The 12,274-nt window shown below is 39.8% G+C and overlaps 2 pseudogenes; both read left to right on the top strand.

Annotated features, from left to right (window-relative positions):
* Positions 1 to 1,305: 1,305 nt before the first annotated feature.
* On the top strand, positions 1,306 to 1,639 carry LOC122449998 (annotated as a pseudogene).
* Positions 1,640 to 4,707: 3,068 nt separating this feature from the next.
* Positions 4,708 to 5,535, top strand: LOC122449281 (annotated as a pseudogene).
* The last annotated feature ends 6,739 nt before the right edge of the window (positions 5,536 to 12,274 follow it).

The following is a 12,274-nucleotide window of genomic DNA, read 5'->3' as shown; positions in this document are numbered from 1 at the left end:
TCAGATATGTGTAGATATCTTATTCAAGAGACAGATTCAGTCCAAGTATCTGAAATATTGAAGATAATATGACTAGAAAAAAAATTTAGTCATTAATCTTTTAGAATTCAAAGTCACCAGGTTAAAGACTTCCCAATCTTAGGACATAGAATTCTAAGCCCTATACCTAGAAGAATCCCATATGAATCAACTCTAGGTAGAAATTTAAATATTGATTTTATGTATGCTTCAGAGCTACTATCAATACATTTGAACAAAGCTGGAAAACTACTACTTGGCTAAAGCTTTGAGTAATATCCATGAGATATGGACCAGTGAGTTACGTTAGTGCCGTAGCGAGAAGGAAGATTAGCAGGTCCTGGCTCCAGTGAGGGCTTCCCTTGTGGCTCAGATGGTGAAGGATCTGCCTTCAATGCAGGAGACCAGGGGCGACTTCTGGGTTGGGAAGATCTCCTGAAGAGTGGGATCGGCTACCCACTCCATTATTCTTGCCTGGAGAATTACATGGACAGAGGAGCCTAGAAAGCTACAATTCATTGGCTCCAGTGATGGTCTCATTCCTTCTAACTATTCACAGTTGCTTAGCTCATCAAATACATTAGGTAATAATATTTAAATTGGACATAAAAACCCTGCAATTTCTCAAAAATTTAATCATAAACATAAATGAAGGCAATTTTGTATAAGGTCAAAAAACATTAATGGAACCAAGAAAGCAATCTTATAAAATGGGAAAATGAGAAGTTTATGATTTTTCTAAGTTGTCAGATTCCAGCTCTTTACCTTCAAAGTTCATTGTGTAGACAAGTGTGCAATAACTTGCTGGTTCTGGCTTTCCATTTCCTCTTCCTGGTGAAGTTTCCTCTTGCTTAAATAACATACACAGGCATCTCTGGCTATGCCTTGGTCACAGTGCTCCCAGAGGTCCACCAAGCCATCAATGCCTGTGCTGTCAGGCACCCACATAAAGACATCCCTCTAGGAATGGACCCAGCTGGGGTTCAGAGTCACCCTCAATCTTGAGGGAGCTGATGCAGAGGCCCTGTGTTTACCAAGCAGGAGTGTTGCCTGGCTAGTAGTTGTGCCTATTCTCTCCTTCATCGCAATTATTACTATAACAGAAGATATACATTGGTTTGCTGCCTGGCAGCCATTAGAATTTCCAGCTACTATTGGTACCCAATTTATTCTAGGCTAATGCAACACTTAACAGGAACTTTGAACCTATCCATTCAGATTATATGAAAGCAGACTAATTTATAGCCTCTCTAATCAAGAATACTAAGCAGCCCCTTTCCGGCAGTGACGACCTCCTCACGAGAACATGCCTCTCGCAAAGGATCTTCTTTATCCCTCTCCAGAAGAGGAGAAGAGGAAACACAAGAAGAAGCTCCTGGTGCAGAGCCCCGATTCCTATTTCATGGATGTAAAATGCCCAGGATGCTATAAAATCACCACCGTCTTTAGCCATGCACAAACAGTAGTTTTGTGTGTTGGCTGCTCTACTGTCTTCTGCCAGGAGGAAAAGCAAGGCTTACAGAAGGATGCTCTTTCAGACAGAAGCAGCACTAAAAGCACGCTGTATCAAGATGAACGGGAAACCATCCCAATAAACAAGTTTTGGATAAAAAAAAAAAAAGAATACTAAGCAGCGTTTTTTGTATCTTCAGTGGTTTATAAGCTGTGTTCATAATTTTCCTATTTTAAAATTGAAAATTAAAAAAAAAACACATTTGTGATGAAGAGTAACTTCTGCAGTATTTTTTTTTCTCAGCTAATACTATGAACAAATATAGTGGAATAAAATATTTTTATCTATTAAAATTTATAATTTAATTTATAATTTATATAATTATAAATTAATTAATTGATTTATATAGTTATAAATTAATTAATTTATATAATTATAAATTAAGTAATAAATATAATTTAATTTAATTCTCCATACTAATAGCACCTAAAGATAATACATTATTTGACTTACAGGATTAGTGTATATGTCATAGTTAGCTGCTGCTGCTGCTGCTGCTAAGTCGCTTCAGCCCTGTCCGACTCTGTGAGACCCCATAGATGGCAGCCCACCAGGCTCCTCTGTCCCTGGGATTCTCCAGGCAAGAATACTGGAGTGGGTTGCCATTTAGCTAGAAAGTTTTAATAAAATGCTAAATGCTAAAAAAATGCTCAAAAGCAGCATCTTCTACTTCTTAGCATCCTGCAAAAAGTTTACCAATACAAATGCTACAAAATTCCCTAAAAGGCAAGAGCTATTCTTTATCAAATTTTGGAATTTCTTTTAAAAAGTCCTTTTATTTAAATACCTTTAGAAATAACATTTTTATTTTATTAATTTTAATTTATAGCCAATAAACAAATAATCTTAGTTTTTTCTGACCATTTAATCTTTCTGATGTATCATGGATAATCATATCACTTATCTCTTTAAACTTTGGGTTTTTCATCTGGGAAAAAGAGACAATTATGGTATTTCATAGGAGAAATAACTGAAATATTTAAAAACGGGTAGCTGAGATAATTGAGCTTGAATAAACAAGCACCTAAGTAAAAATGAAACTTTATTTAGGCTACATAACTTCAGAATCAGAATTCATAAGCCTTGTACTAAGCTACAGATATGCTTTCTTTCAACCCTATAACCTTTCCTAGAACCTTTTTCAACAATGTTTAGTAATAAGAAGGCAAGAGATGGGCCAGATCCCTGGAGGGAAGCCAGGTCTGCTCCCCAAGGCTGTTTCTAGAGAAGGATGTACCTGAAGTGGGTATGAGGGAGAAGAAGAGGGCCCAACTCTACATTCTGAAATTAAGAGAAGACTGGTGTCCACATTCTGGAAGGAGAATGGGAAGTACTCATACTGTCTGTTGCAGGTGGGATTTGTTTCCCAAACTCTTGGTCTTATGGGGTCTGGTTCTTACTCCCTGGACTTTGACAATGTCTGATCCTCATACCCAAGGTCTAAGGAAAGAGTCATTGTCCTCAAAGTGTGTATCTATAGAAATTTTCCTTGGAAACCAAGAGTGCTAAGTCTACTGATTAATATATCAAACATAATTCAAAAAGATACATGCACCCCTATGTTTGAAGTAGTATTATTTACAATAGACAAGACATGTAAGCAATGTAAATGTCCATCAACAGATGAATGGATAAAGAAGATGTGTGTGTGTATTATTGTAGTTTACTCACTAAGTTATCTGACTCTTTTGCAACCCTATGGACTATAGCCCACCAGGCTCCTCTGTCCATGGGATTTCCCAGGCAAGAACACTGGAGTGGGTAATCATCTCCTTCTTCAGGGAATTTTCCTGATCCCCTCATGTCCCCTGCAGTGACAGTTGGATTCTTTACTACTGAGCCACCAGGGAAGCCCCCCAAAAGATGATACAAATGAGCTTATATGCAAAACAGGAAAACTGATCCACTAAAGGCTGATTTTTTAATTATACAATTATAGACTGCTTACCCCCCACCATTCCTTACCATCATATCAACATGACTCCAGTATAATAACAGTGGATTGCAGCTGAAAAAGTTGCATACTTTATTTCATGATGATGTGTTCTTAGGGAAGCCTACAGCCAACAGGGACATCAAAATTCAAAACAAAACAAGCACACTAGAGAATTTTGAAGTCTCCATCACTAATGACTTCAACAAACATCAAATATACTTCAACTCCTAGCTTCTCATATCAATTCATGTATTCCTCAGTGTGATCACAAGTCATGGTTTTAAACAATTTCAGACTTCTTACCTGCCTCGCTGGTATAAATAAGTAGAGAAAATCAAGGAGAACACTCAGGGCAATGTCTCCAGAGTAGACAGTTTCCCTTGTTGTCACAGAGAAATGGACAGAGTTCCCTGGAAGCACAGGATGTAAGCTTATTCTGCCTGTTCTCTCTATGAAATAACCTTTGGATATTTTAATTTGGGATTGAGCTCTTAGTTCTATTGTAGATCCCTTGCATTTCCACCCAGCTTCCTGAAGTAACCATATAGGTGTATTTTGTTTTGTTTTTTTTCATCCCTGGAAAACTAAAATCCAGAGTTTGGCTATAATCCACACCTCAAGAGAGCTAGAGCTGATTGAGTTTCTTGTCTCCATTTGTATTTTTTATTTTGAGTATGTTTTTGGCCTTGTCACCATCCTTAAACAATACTAAAATGGTTTGAATAGAACTCCTTCCTTGTCTGGTGCTTAGCTACACTCCATGGATCATTCCGGGTGAAGGAGAATGGGAGAGATGGGTGCCACTGTGGAGGATGACATGGGAAGAACAGAGGGTAAAAACGGGGAATGAGTGGAAAATAGTGTTGATGGAGGAGGACCTAACAAAGGAAGGATGTCTCAGGAACCAACATGTTATCACACACTCAATATACATCTTCCTTTCTGACCATCAGCTGACCTGACTCCACCCTTGAGGGACACAGCCTAACCTTGACCAATGACTTCTAAGACAAGGGGGACAGAAGTTCAGCAGTAAAGAATAAAAGGCCACAGCATCCCGCAGCAGCACAGAGTTGCTTCTGATGCTTCTGTGATCACCTGTAAGCTCCACGACTTGACATCATGGTGCATTTTACTGCTGAGGAGAAGGCTGCTATCACTGGCCTGTGGGGCAAAGTGAATGTGGAAGAGGCTGGAGGCGAGGCTCTGGGCAGGTAGGAAGTGGACTTCATGGAGGAAGATGGTGCTCAACACCACTGCTTCTCCGTTTCTGCTAACTGGCTTCCCAGGTATGGAGAAGGCACATCACTGGATCTCCATTCCTTTGTTGGTGGTTTATATCTCCACACTTCTTGGTAGTGGAACCCTTCCCTTTCTCATTTGGGCATCCTGTGGTCGAATCACAGAGAGATTAGCCACAGGGCCTGCTTCTCTCAGGCCTACTTTATTCATACTCTTTCTATCATAGAGTCTGATGTTTTGCTTGCCATGGCCTATGACGGCTTCATTGCCATCTGCAACCCCTTGAGATATACTTCCATCCTAACCAACAGTGGGGTAATAAAGATTGGGATGGGGGTATTGACAAGGGTCGGTCTATCAATTACACCAATAATTCTTTGCCTTCCCTGGTTCCCCTATTGTTGATCCCATGTACTCTCTCATACTTTCTGTCTACACCAAGATGTCATCAATCTACTGTGTGCCAATATCATCTTCAGTCGTCTCTATCCTGTTGTGGTTGTATTCGCAATGGTCTTATTGGACTTCCTTGTCATCTTTTTCTCCTACATTTTGATCCTCAAGACTGTCATGGGCATTGCTTCTGGAGAAGAAAGGGCCAAGGACCTCAACACATCTGCTGCATCCTGGTGTTCTATTTCACTGTCGTTGGTCTGATATTTATTCATAGGTTTGGAGACATGCTCCTCATGTGGTCCACATCATGGTGAGCCATATCTACTTCCTTTTCCCACCTTTTATGAATCCTGTCATCTACAGCATTAAAACCAAGCAGATCCAGACTGGTATAATTCGCTTTTTCTCTCTGCTTCATTCTAGAGTATAACTGACTCACTGTTCTCTGAAGAATAATTCAGGGAACCTGGGCAAGCTGACCGCTTCATTAATGGGAGCAACTAAGGAAAACCAAGTTAATATAACCAACCTCTATGCTGTTTAGAGGATCATATCACACTATCCATTTGTAGCTGAATTGCATATTATATAATATACATATATTAAACATGTATCTCAATTGTCCAACTGATCTTTGCTGTTTTTGCAGATAACTCATTCTGTTGAATGAACCTACGGTACCCAATATATGATTCTTGGATTTACAGTATGGGCCACCAGTATTTAAATCAAAGCTCATTATTTTTCAATATGTTTTGTATGTATAGGCTTTGATATACCTGGCAAAATCTCGTTCAACTCCAGACATGTATCCAGTATTCTTTTTCTTATGTGGAACTAGTTGCTGAAAATTTTCTTATATGGAACTGTTTTCTAGAAAATTGCACTAAGTGAAGCAATAAGACTTACCCTCCTCAGTTTAAAATGACAACTCTAGGGAAAGTACGTCTAATTATATCTAAGTCTGTTCAGTTAAAATTTTAATAAACATTTATTAAATATTATTATTATCACTGTTAATATATGTGGTAGTGGTGGTTTAGTCACTAATTCGTGCCAGACTCCTGCCACCCTATGGACTGTAGTCCATCAGGCTCCTCTCTCCATGGGATTTCCATAGAAAAATTAGAGTTAGGATTAGGATTAGGCAAGAATACTGGATTGGGTAGCCATTTCCTTCTCCAGGGGATTTTCCTGACTCAGGGATCGAACCCAGGTCTCCCACTTTGCAGACAATATCCATCATTACAGGTGGATTCTTTACCTACTGACTTACCAGTGTATGTACATATATATATATATATATATATATATATATATATATATATATATAAATAATATAACAGATACACAACATACATAAAATAATAATTCTATTATTATTTTTACCAACAACATTACTTGACTGGAGACAGAGCTGGTTATATGTGTAAAGTGGGGAGAAAAAGAGAGGATGGAGGCAATGCTGATAAGTAGAAGAAAAAAATGACCTTTTCTAGCTCCAAATATCAATCAAAGTTGATTTTTTTCTCAGTCTAGGCTTAAGGAGAGTAGATTCATGATTCTATGACCAGTTGAAGAGCCAGGACCTATGACTAAAATGACAAGTTTTAAAGTGAACCAAAAACATGTTCTTGTGAACAGAGATAGAGGATGAAATGATAGGATTATGCAAGGGTTTAGGAAGAGTGGAAGTGACCACCAGGTGACTGGTGAGCCGGACCTGGGCAATCAGAGGCGCCTTTTCCCTGTACTTGGACTGTGCCCTCTACTAGAAGCTGCCTCAAGGACACAGCCTCAGAATGATAGTGTGGCTTGAGACCACCTAGACAGTATATATGATTTAATCCAGTTAAGCCCTCTATAGATGGGTGCAGAGACCTACTTGTTTCACCACATAGGTGCTCTATGTGTGTTGACTTGATGACAGGATCAAGTTTATGTCCCTAACCATTCATAGAGGACCTCTGCCTGCCTCTCTGGGGGACTCTGAGCAGTCTGAAGATGGCCATAGGGCACATGAATGCAGGATGGAGAGGGGAGTACCAGCACCGTCCCCTGCTCTGGGAAACATACAAACTGAAGCACTGCAAGGAGCTAGTTAGAGGGGCGCTTAGAATCAATCTACCACCTTGTGGAGAAGCACGACCGTGGGGCAGTTGATTACTCAAGAACCCCTTGGGGATGTACATTGCTTGTCCAGCTCTGTGATGATGCTAAAGTTTAGGTGCCTTAGTGATGAGCCCAAATGGGCAAGATAAGCAGTGAGTGAAGAAGCCAGAATAGGCCTTGGGTGGTAAATGTCAGTGGAATAAATGGAAAGGAAAATGAGTGAAAGGAGTACAGAAGACAAAGGAGAAATGGCTAGAAAACTGAAATGAGGCTCAGAAAGGAGTCTAGGGGAAGGTCTCTCTGTCAGTAGGATGCTAAAGGAAGAAAGGAAATCAGGGTGTTCCTCTGGGACTTGAAATCTCTGGAATAAAATTTTAAATTTAAGAAAACAGCTCTTCACTGGTGACTAACCCCTATCCAGTCCCACAAGGAGTTCCTGTGCATGCAAGGTTAGGAGGGTTGAGGTGGGGCTGTTATCTGAGCCAAGCGACACAGGCCCAAACTTCAAGCTCCTTCCAGGACTTGGGGTCTTATCTCTTAGGCACAGAACCTTATGGTCTCTAACAACTCCCCTCCCACGCTTTGCAAATACTCCCCCTCCCTCTACAGTGAATGACCCAGAAGGAAAGACTCTAGGAAAGGGGGAAAGAATAGTCTCTGAGGTCTCAATGTGGTTCAGATGGAAGAGAAACTATGACGAACACTGCCATGGGAACTTCCAAAGTCCTTTAACCATTGGGTTTTAGCCATTTCACTTTTAACTGGAATAAAGCCACTTTAAACAGAGGTTTTTGAAGTTAAAATGAAAAATCATGTTTCTGATTCCCTGGTTCATCACAACAGAGACACTAGCAAAATATATACATTCAAATGTATTCGTTTTTTAATATTATCTGTCCTTTTACATTCTATCAATACAGTTTTCAGTGCTACCATAATTTTTTATTGGAGTATAGTTTACAATGTTATGTTAGTTTCTGCTGTACAATGAAGCCAGTCAATTATATGCATACATATATCCCCTCCTGCTTGGACCTCCCTCTCACACCCCTCCTCCCCATCTCATCTATCTAGGAAGCTGAGTTCCCTGTGCTATACAGCAGGTCCCACTAGCTATATTTTTTACACATGGTAGCATATATATGTCAATGCTACCCTCCAAATTCATCTTACTTCCCCTTCCCCACTCCTTGAGAAAGAAGATGTAGTACATATATACAATGGAATATTATTCAGTCATAAGAAGGAATGAAATTGCAGAGATATGGATGCACCTAGAGTCTGACATATATAGCTAAGTAAGTCAGAAAAAGGAAAACAAATATCATATATTAATACATATGTGTAGAATCTAAAAAATGGTACAGATGAACCTATTTGCAGAGCAGGAATTGTGAATGGACTTGTCTAATGTATTCTTTTCCTTAAGCATTATTCCTGTATCTGTTCTCATTATCTCATGCCTAATATCCAAATCTTGATCCGGATGAAGCATTTGCCAGTCCTGACTCAGCAGTTAGTAAAGAGTCAGACATTCTTCAAAGTTTTACTTCTACCAAAGCAAAACTACTCCCTCTTCCAATGATATCTATAAGTAATTCAAGCTTCACTTGGCTCTTTGCTTCTGTGGAGCCCCAGCTTGCTCAGATTTGGTGCCTCTTCAAGCATTAATATGGCTCAGAATGGATAATCCAGTTATATGTGTGTGTGTGCTAAGTTGTCTCAGTCGTATCCTACTCTTTGTGACCCTATGGACTGTAGCCCACCAGGTTCCTCTGTCCATGGGATTCTCCAGGCAAGAATATTGGAGTGGGTTACCATACCCTCCTCCAGGGGATCTTCCCAACCTAGGGATGAAACCCAAGTCTGTTATGTCTCCTGCATTGTCAGGTGATGTCTTTAACACTAGTGCCATCTGGGAAGCCCCAGTCCAGTTACGACCTCTCTGGCTTTTGAAAATGTATCCTTTCATGGTTCTCCATACATATGCTTCCTAGTTGATGCTAATAGTAAAGAATCTGCCTGCCAGTGTAGGAGACACAAGAGACTTGGGTTCGATCCCTGGGTCGAGAAGATCCCCTGGAGTAGGAAATGGCACCCCACTCTAGTATTCTGGCCTGGAAAATTTCATGGAAAGAGGTGGGCTCTCTCCATGGTGGTGGGCTACCGTCCATGGAGCCACAAAGAGTCAGACATGACTGAGTGACTGAGCATATACATTTGTTGTCGTTCAGTCACCCAGCCATGTCCAACTCTTTGCAACCCCATGGACTGCAGCACGCCAGGCTTCCCTGTCCTTCACCATCTCCTGAAGCTTGCTCAAACTCATGTCCAGTGAACTGATGATGCCATTCAACCATCTTGCCGTCTGTCATCCCCTTCTCCTCCTGCCTTCAATCTTTCCATCATCAGGGTCTTTTCTAGTGAGTTGGCTCGTTGTTATCAGGTGGCCAAAATACTGGAGCTTCAGCTTCAGTGTCAGTCCTTCCAATGAGTATCCAGGACTGATTTCCTATAGGATTGACTAAGCTAGTGCAATAGTTTTGAAATCAATTGGTATGGTTTAGAATGCCAGTTTTCACTTTCTGGTTGTGCACTCCAGCAAATCATTTAATCTGTTTGGTCTCTTTGATGTGTCGGATTGCTTTAATGATTAAATACACTAATATATGTAATGCACCTAATCATTCCTGGCTCATAGTAAATGTTATAGATGTTTTAGTTATTATTATTACTATTACTAGAAATTTTGTGAAAATGGGATCATTTGATATTCAGGATGAAGAGACACCTGGTCTGATCTGTCAAAGAAGCCAAGACTTTTTCAAAACTTGATTATAAGTACAATTCTTGATAGTAAGTGAGATATTTTAATGGAAAGACTTGCATTCTATTTTTATAAGGACCCTGTGAGAAAATAGGACCTGATGGAGGTTTTAGTTCAATTTATCAGAAGATTTTTTTTTAATGTTTATTTATTTATTTGGCTGCACTGGGTCTAAGCAGCAGCACATGGGATCTTCAATCTCCCTTGGAGCATGTGGGATCTTTAGTTGCAGCATACAAAGTCTTAGTTGCAGCATGTGGGATCTAGTACCTCATCAGGGGATCAAACCTGGTTCCTTTGCATTGAGAGCACAGAGTCTCATCCACTGGACTACTAGAGAAGCCCCTATGAGAAGATTTTTGAGGTTCCCAGACACTGAGTGATTTAAGCTGTTAATGCTTAGAAAAGGAAGAACCAAGATTACAGATCTAGTGGTGGCTTTCTTCTGTAGGCCAAAGTGTTCCTGAGAGTAGAATGTTGACTTTGCATGTTTTCATGAGGAATCAGAGGAACTCTCTTCTGACGATGTTGGAAGAAACACTTTTTTTTTTTTGTCTTCTCAAAAACTTCTATCTTCCTTGTGCTCCTCACATATCTAGCATATAGACTTCTTCCAAAAAGCCTGGAAAATTTGTCATGGCTCATGGGTCAGTTATGTGGACCAGATTAGACAGACACTCATTTATCAACATTTGTTAAGTGACTTTGAAGTAGAATCTGTGGTAGAATATTTGGATATCAATATCAATATATATATATATGTATATATATATATATATAGCTATATGACCAGGATCTAGGATTAGACATATAGGGAGGATGAAGTTTTTAAAGGTAGGTATTCAGGGCATAGCAACCCACTCAAGTATTTTTGCCTGGAGAATCCCACAGACAAAAGAGCCTGGAGGGCTACAGTCCATGGGGTCACAATGAATCCAACACAACTGAAGAGACAGCACACATATGCACATTCATTCATTCACAAATGTAACTTAAGCATCTGCTTATTATCTAGCACTATGAGGCCAGCATGAGAGATGTGAGTGCTTATGTGTGGGATGGTAGGCACAGAATGATTAATAATTAGAAGTCCATGAGCCTTGGTATTTTAGCAGCCACTGTGAGCCACACGTAACACTATTAGAATCATTATTAAAAAAAGATTTTTTACATCTTATTTTTACTTAAAAAATCTGGTAATTTGAGAAAATCTTTAAGATCATGTAACCAGTAAATAATTGAATCTTTTAAAATTTCCAAGAATACTTTAAATAGTTCTATGATACAAATATAACATAATAGATACACTTCATACACATTAAAAATAAATTGAAAGACCTCTCACTTCTACCTTCATAACTTCCTTAGAGAGAATTCCTTCTTTTAATCCCTCTGCCCTTTTTTCTTCACACTTATATACACGTATATAAAAATACTCAAACATGCAGTCTTGTTGGTTGGAGGCAGGAGTTGTGTGGGGCTGTTTCCATCTTGCTACACTAAGAGCAATGCTGGCTTGTGTGCATTCTTGGGTTAAAGTGAATGTAGACTAAGACCCCAAAAGAAGTCCAGTTTTAGTGATGTACTTGTTATCTTTGCTGCCAACAATGGAAAGAAAAGGTCTTTTTTTTTTTAGCATCTCCCATCAGGAAAAAGAAGTGGGGGAAAGGACCTTACTTTCTCACCTATCTCCAACCCTCCTTGTAGCTGATCTTCAAGTTCTTCCTTCAGTGGCTCCTGGATGGCCCCAGCTGAGTCAGCAGTTCCGTAAACCACTCCTGCCACCTTGTGGCTTGTAGAGAATTTACAGGTGATTCTTGGAGAAAAACAGAAAATATTTAAGAAGAAAATGCTACAGGCTACCAAATTGTGACTTAAAAGCAACCATGACAATAATCATTCAGTTCAGTTCAGTCACTCAGTTGTGTCTGACTCTTTGCTAACCCGTGTACTGCAGCACACCAGACTTCCCTGTCCATCACCAAGCTCCCAGAGCTTACTCAAACTCATGCCTATTGAGTAGGTGATGCCATCCAACAATCTCATCTGCTGTAATCCCCTTCTCCTCCTGCCTTCAATCTTACCCAGCATCGGGGCCTTTCAAATGACTCAGTTACTCATATCAGGTGGCCAAAGTACTGGAGTTTCAGCTTCAGCATCAGTCCTTCCAATGCACACCCAGGACTGATCTCATTTAGGATGGACTGGTTGGATCTCCTTGCAGTGCAAG

This window comes from Cervus canadensis, chromosome 11 (genome assembly GCF_019320065.1).
Source record: "Cervus canadensis isolate Bull #8, Minnesota chromosome 11, ASM1932006v1, whole genome shotgun sequence".
NCBI classification, from domain to species: domain Eukaryota; kingdom Metazoa; phylum Chordata; class Mammalia; order Artiodactyla; family Cervidae; genus Cervus; species Cervus canadensis.
Note: the sequence above shows the minus strand (reverse complement) of the source record. Positions and strands in the feature narration are given on the sequence as shown.